Source organism: Nipponia nippon, unplaced genomic scaffold, assembly GCF_047370975.1.
Source record: "Nipponia nippon isolate SJK-2023a ecotype South Korea unplaced genomic scaffold, ASM4737097v1 scaffold_2, whole genome shotgun sequence".
Classification (NCBI taxonomy): Eukaryota; Metazoa; Chordata; class Aves; order Pelecaniformes; family Threskiornithidae; genus Nipponia; species Nipponia nippon.
Genome location: NW_028262336.1, coordinates 100507573 through 100515152, shown reverse-complemented (window position 1 = coordinate 100515152; position 7580 = coordinate 100507573).

Sequence of the window (7580 nt, the reverse complement as noted above, 5' to 3'; positions counted from 1 at the left end):
CTCTTGTTTACAAAACTCTGTAGCTTTAGGCTATTATTTATAAAAGCACTATTCCCTCCTTCAAATTCTGCATTTTTTTGTTTTCTTGGCATCCGTGTTCAGGCCAGGAAGAGGAACCGGGTGAGAAGGAGGGTTATGGACTGAGGATTTTATTTCTGCAGAGTCTGGCATGGTCCTCTCTTGTGAGGCTGCACCTTGTGTATTTTATATTTTATATTGTGTGTTTTCATGAGAGAGAGGCACTGTTTGTCTAGGAAGATGACAGAACCAAAGGCACGTGTGAATTCACAAGACCGGAGTTTTACGTGGGTCCCTAATGAGCAAGGGGCACTTTTGCAAGGCATCTGATAGCCCGAGAGAAGTAGATATCCCACAGGGATGGGATAGCCTTTTCACAGAGACAAAAGCAAGCTTGTTTATCAAATACCTATGTTTCATGAAAAATACATTTTTAAAAGTGTATTCCAAGACAGGTGGTGTGAGTTAACAGAAGGAGAAGGCCTTAAGTCCCTAAAACAACACAGGGCATGCGGCTACATGCGGAATGCAGGTCTGGAATACCCGACAGTATGTTCCTTGCTTGGGGGTCTGGAAGAATGTGTCATGGTTGTCTTTTGGCCTGAGTTTATTTCCCATGAAATGAAGGAGTGAAGAAGTGGGTGAGGCAAAAGGATAGGTTGGTGCACACCCAAGGCTCACCCTGACATACCAGAGACATGTGTCTGGACTTGGGACTACCGTGGAGGCACTCCTGGGTTCTGCAGCTTAGACATACCCCACGAGATTCTTTGATTTTGCTTGCAGCCGCATGTAACAGAAAAGTATAGTCAGTGCTGGCAGGGAGAGTACAGCATAGTGCCATCTCCAGCGCTAACATCTAATCTATACTGGTCGTGTAGGGAGTTTGAGCTGTTGAGTGAATGTGGAAGGATACTCTCCTCTGACCGTGGAGTGGTCATATCAGAAGCAAGCCAGGTAGTCCACACAACTGCCCACAATTCTATAAGCATCCTGCCTGCAACCATGCTGGATGCAATTCCATGCTTGTGGAAATGCTCCAGGAACAGTAGAACTATACTGTATTTTACAGGACAAAATGTCACAGCTTGGAAGGCAGGGTATATAGAAGCACTTGGCAGAGTTATCAGCATCTAGAATAAATGTACTTGTGCAGCCCTAGCACAAATGTGTCCCCGAGTACCCTCTCCTGCAAGACCGGAATCTGCCAGGTACTGTATACTCAGGCCACAATCTACCAAACAGCTTAAATATGTGCTTAATTGCAAGCAACGAGTCCAAATCTTAAAGCTAAACACAGGGAGAGGCATGCTATTGAACTGAGGGCAAAAATGCTCAGCACTTCACAAGGTCAACCCTTGGCAAAATTGGGCCTTAATTTCTTGAAGTACCATAATTGTTCATGTGCCTTTGAGGCTTGAATTTCGAAATGAGGCTGACTGTTATTTCAAGGTGTATGACTCAGGCCCTGAGTAACCAGAACAAAATCAGAGAGAAGGGAGAATTAGAAGCACAAGGGATACTGTGGGGGAAGGAGCAGACGACTGAGTAAGAGGGTTCCCTGGGGTGAACTCCTTGCCACGCTACCTGCAAATGCCTATAACTCACTGCTACGGCATCCTTTTCGCTGCCAACTTTATTACCAGATAATCTAAGTGTGATTTATGAGGCACCTGGGGACAAGAGTTACATGCGATCCCAGCCTGGCCGCCTTCCCTCCTGTTGTAATGACTGTATCTCTTACCGGGGTGGGGGCAAGGCAGGTGAGGGATTATGAAAGGGATTTGGTGAGGTTAAGAGAAACAACAACATGTAAATTATTCTCCTGTCATGACACTTTTCAGGGTCTGTAAAAACGTGACAGATTGTGCTGGTTGCTTTTCATATTCTGTATTCCACAGTGCATTTTGCGTATATGCTTTACGTGCCCAAGTGCATGCCTACAAAGCGGCTCTTAACGAAGCATTTTCCAGTGCTAGCGTTGCCATATATAACGTATGAAATTCTGACAAGCAGCTTGGATCTGAGCAAGACTTTGTGTCCTTACAAGGCACAAGAGACAATTCCTGGCACAAGAAGCTTAGATTAAACAGGCAAAACACCCAGGATTGTTTCAAAATGCCCTGGATATCAGCGATACATTTATTTTAATTATGTATGAACTCTTGGCAGATTATTTTCTTGGACTGCCACCTGTCTAGATCAAGGTGGCATGATAAGACTTTATGACTTTTAATGACCTCATGTCAATACTATGTTGCAGTTTGAGCTAAAAAGGAGACCAGACACCAGTAAAGATGAACCGTAGCTAGGATGTGTCTACTGGAGCGAGGTTTGGTGTGAATTTGAGATGCGGTTTCTGATTCTGCATTGACAATGCTGCTGAATGGCTTCCTCCCTTTTGGAAGCAGGTGAGGTGACTCTCTGCAGGCCTCTCGGCCACCTGAAAGCATCCACATAAGTCACTAATGAAGAATGACTGTTCAATGTGCTTCCAGTATCTACGTTGGTGGATGATCAAAACTACGGAAATAACTCCTCACCTGGCCCTACCGCTACCCCTTGAACAGCTCACCTACAGACATCATAAACCTGCCAGCACTTAAATGAAGAGCGGGGTTCCTTTCTGCGTGGTGTGTTACTGTCCAAGGCAACGGCACAGTCCCGAATTAGAGATCCATCCATGTAATTGTACGGCCTGCTTCACACGGGAGAGACTACTACTGATCGTAATAGTCTTTCCCAGGCTTAATAGCTATGAACTCTCCCCTCATTTCACATGGAACCAGCACTGTTAGTAGTTTGCTAGATTTCAGAATCTCCCATGAGATCCTACTTGGCTGCTGAGTACAAGTCATTCTGTAATTGTTTTTGGAATAGTTTATCATACTGTTTTCTCAGCTGCTAATAAAAGCTTGCCTCACTTCTCCCAAGACTCATCTTTCAGAAGGAGTTTTACCTCTACCCATCTCCAACTGCTAGGAGAGAAACCGCTTTTTTCATTTTTGCTCTTGTAGGTTTCTAAATAAATCTTCCTTTTTATCTTCACCCTAGAACTCAGTCCTCACAGCTAATTTAAGCCAGGTACCTCTATTTCTGGCTGGTGTTCTGCTCTTTCTGAATCTCACGGGCAGAAGCTGACGTCAGTTGCAGGTACGTGAAAACCTGTCTGGAAGTTGCGTTACTGTGAAGCAGGTGAAAATCTGAGTAGCATCTTGGAGATCAGAAGATTAACTCACCCAGTTAAAAGACAGGTGAGCTAGTCTAAACGGGAAGAGATGACAGCTTTATCTTTAGCAGGCAATGGGGCACAATAAAAGGATGAGGGAGGTGTGGGAAGAGATTCATCCTAAGTAAATTACAACTCCTATCAGCCTAGCTGGAATTCAGCGTGTGGGAGAGCAGGGACTGCTGCTGTCATCGCTGCCCTTGGATTTTTTTGTGAGGGGAAGTAAACAACTCTAAATTTCAGCCTGGCTTCTATAGAAGCTTGTGTGGGTGTCCCAGTAGTGTTTGGTAAAGAGGTTGCAGAAGGAGCCGCAAGGAAAATAAGATTTTTTTCCAAATAAACAAGTTTAACTTAATGAAGACTCAAAATTAATATGTGTTGGGGGGTTACCCCAGGAGTCTCATTATCCCTAATTGGATGTTTTATTTCATGAAGTAGTCAGCGTTAACTTTTAGCTTGGTGAGGGAAAAGATCTCATATTTAATTGCCCCCAAATTTTCCTTTATTGCTGGGAACACTTGGCAGGATTGTGAACATCTCTAGTGGCCAAGCTGTCAAACAAGCTTTCCCTTTTCAAAGGACATTCCTTTTTTTTTTTTTTTTTTTTTTCCTTTTTTCCTTCCCCTCACTATCCAGGGCCAGTTTTGATTCTCTCTCTCCCACTCAACACCTCCTAGTTCACAGGCAGCACCGGTCCGAACAAGCCCTGAAAGCTACGACTGCTTTCTGCTTGGGTGACATCCTGTCTTGAGGGCTCTGTGCCCAAATTTACACCAGCAGAAATCAGTGTAACTCAGGTTTAATATAGCTCAAAGCAGAGCTAATTTTGTGCTGGAACAGTCTGGAATGGCGTATCAAACTCTGATTTTGGCCATATGTACTAGTGTTTCACACTCCTTCCACAAAAAAAAATGTAAGCTTTGGATCATAGTGTTATCTATTTTTACCTCATCTTTAACCTATTCTAGAATTACACCGGCTAAGCAAAACCACCTTTTTTTCCTTTCTCATCAGGCTAAAATGGCTATCCGACATAAATGAGCAGGGAAATAAAGACTTCTTTTTAAATAGCAATAAGAAATGGATGATTTATCAGAGGCATTTAAAAATATTAATGGTGTAAAGACAGCTTGACAAATAAGGGATGATGATTATTCTCATCTCCACAGGCCAAAGTACAGCTGTGGCATCCTTCCAAGCAGTGCTCAAGATGTTTGATTTCTATTTTAGTTGATATTTGACAGAAAGGATTTTATTTTTACATTATCTAGGGGAAGTGGAAATGAGTATTTGTTCTGTCCTTTTTCCTACTTGCTCTCCTTGCTTATCCTCCTGCTTTTTTATTTGTACTGTTTGCAATGTTTTATTACACGTGGTCAGACACCTGAGAGCCTTCAGGAGTTACTTATCTTCTGTAGTCAGTATTTTCCATTACTGTTTTAAGGAGTGGTATACCGAACACTTACTTACCAACCAAACGCTTGATGTTTAGTGTTTGGAACACATAAATAAGAAGACAGCTGAAAAGCACTGTGGCCTGGAAAAGATACAGACTGAAACTGAAACACGTATCTGCTTTGGGCTTCTTGGTTGAGGTTCTCTACAGCTCAACTTCCAAGTTCCAAAGCGTTCATGAAAAGTAAGGTAGTAACACCAGGAGTTAAGAAATCACAATAGTATGTTGGAAGAAAAGGCTTTGCACCAGAGGAATCCTAGGACTGAATTTCACTTCACTAGGAATAAGAGTAGCATCCCTCGTTCCCTCCCCTGGCCACATACTCCCTTGTGTCTAGTGACCTAGCAACGGCTAGCCCTGAAGTCAACTGCTCCAACGAGCTCATCTGACGGAAAACAAACACGCCAGAAAAACGATGGCTTTCCATTGAACTCATTTGCTCACCCGATTCATTCTGCAGCCTCACAGTCACTGGAACTCACGTAAGGGGGAGCGAGATGGAATATGTGGCTGGAGAGATGGAGAAGACTGAACTTTTCAGCATTAGCCCACAGTCACGCTAAATTATCATAGAATCATAGAATCGTTAAGGTTGGAAAAGACCCTTAAGATCATCGAGTCCAATCATTAACCTAGCACTGCCAAGTCCACCACTAAACCATGTCCTCAAGCACCACACCTACCCGTCTTTTAAATACCTCCAGGGATGGGGACTCAACCACTTCCCTGGGCAGCCTGTTCCAGTGCCTGACTGCCCTTTCAGTGAAGAGGTTTTTTCTAATATCCAACCTAAACTTCCCCTGGTGCAACTTGAGGCCATTTCCTCTCGTCCTAAAATTAGTTGTAACATAAAACCATACTCTGAAGGCATGGTTCCATACGATGTTAGGTTTCACTCACTAACCCAGAAGGAAATTAACACCCCCTCCCAAATTAAATATTCCTCAGTCTTGTTATTGAGTTGAAGTGGCTGGTGGAAGCATATGGCAAACACCAAGGAGGAGCTAAGGCAGGGTGAAAATCTGCGGTTGGGAGATGAGGAGTCAGCAACATCTCAGCTTCTCAGCGTTGGTGAACTCTCAGATCAGCTCAGCTGCTCACGGATCTGTCTACAGGAATCAGTTTGCTCTGCAGATCATCACTTAAAGGCCCATTCTGGAAGAAACAAGACTCCACTGAACAGGATAAAATAAGCCATTTTTGCTTGTGCTAACAGGTTCTTAATAATACATTCCGCATGCCATTGAAAAGACAATCTGAAATGAAAGAGCTCTGAAATGTCTAATAGTCTCACTGTGGACGGAAAGATACGTTCATGGCCACACAACCTAAAATGTTCTCAGACTAGTGAAAAAAATCGGGAACAATGCTTAGTTATTCAGGAGGGGCAGGAGCTTTAAAGAAGCAGGTCTGGCTCAAAACCAACATAACTATGAAAAAAGTTTACTCAGGGGAAAGAAGGCCGAAAGCACTGAAGAACTGAGGAAACGGAGGAACCAACATGGGGGAAACAGAGGCTCTGTTGTTTTGTCCAGGCAAGTGTTTCAGAAGTCTATTCAGCAAATTATCCACTCAGTCTTAAAGCACTGGGCCCACGGGGCAAGTTTGGGGCGCGAGCCTGTTTCACCCACCCTTTCCCTTTGTCCTGAAGGAGAAGACCCCTCTGACATAGCCTGAATGACTTTCTGTGTCTTGGCACAGGCAGGCATTCCCCGATGCCGCTGGTCTCACCCTGTCCTCCCACGCAGAGGCAGGAGCCCAAGTCTCTGCCTATGAACCTGTGCTTCCCAGCCACTGCTGCACCCCCAGGGCAAGGAGAGGGTTAGGACCGGGCAGTAGAAAACAGGCAGATGTCCGCATTGCCTGGAAGAGGGGCAGCAGTTTGAGAAGTGGGGAGAGAAGGCTGGCTGCTCCAGTGGAAGACTGGTAGTGTTGGCCTGGTTGGATGCTGTCAAAAGGAAGAGGGGGAACAGGCTCCTGGACACAAGGAGAGGGAAAGATCAGCCGACAGGGACCTCCTACAGCCGATACTCACTCAGCCTGTCAAGTCTGGGTGTCCTCTTAACGCACCAAGCTTTTAGCTCTATTGAAACTGGTATCACGGCCCTGAAATATATCAGAAGTACGTCAGGTCTAAGTAATTCAGATGTCAAAATGAACATGAGGAAGAAAATGATTTAGCGGAAGGATTGCTTTGTTTTCGAAGTTGCTATTTCTTTCTGTTTATGCACCCATCAGACACTCTAACAGATCAGTGAACTGGATGCACAACTAGACAGCATCACTGATTACATCTTTCCCTGAACAAAATCAGGGAAATACTGGGGGGAAAAAAAAAGCAAGCAAAAGTTATTTAAAGGGCAGAACTATTTGATGAGATTTTATCTGCTATGTAGTTTAAAGAGAATCCCCAAACTACCTACAATCAGAACGTTGAGGGTTGTTGTATATTGTAAATGAATGTTAAATAACTCCTGTTGGCAGAGTTATCTTCTCAGGGTTGCCAAATCTCATTGCTTTATCACAAATCTCATAATGCTGAATCGCTTATTTAAAACACAATTCAAAGAATCACTGACTAATGAGTTTCTTGCCTTTTTTTATTTTTAATAAGTGTAAATTTCTCAGGGACATACTTATTGCAGAAGGTAAAAAGATAATCAGAGTAAATACCAGAAGAGTCAGGGATGCTATCATTCATCTAGTGCTTTCTCTGATCAGGAGAGAAGAGACTGGCTGTTTGCAGGCAGGTTTTGCAGCTGCCTGCTGAGAGCAGAAGGATGCGGCGTCTGGGGACTGCCTGCTCTCCCGTGGAAGGGCTTGCCCCGGTTATAAACCCTGGCCCCAGATTAGCTTTCACTCCGCGCTCCCTCATCT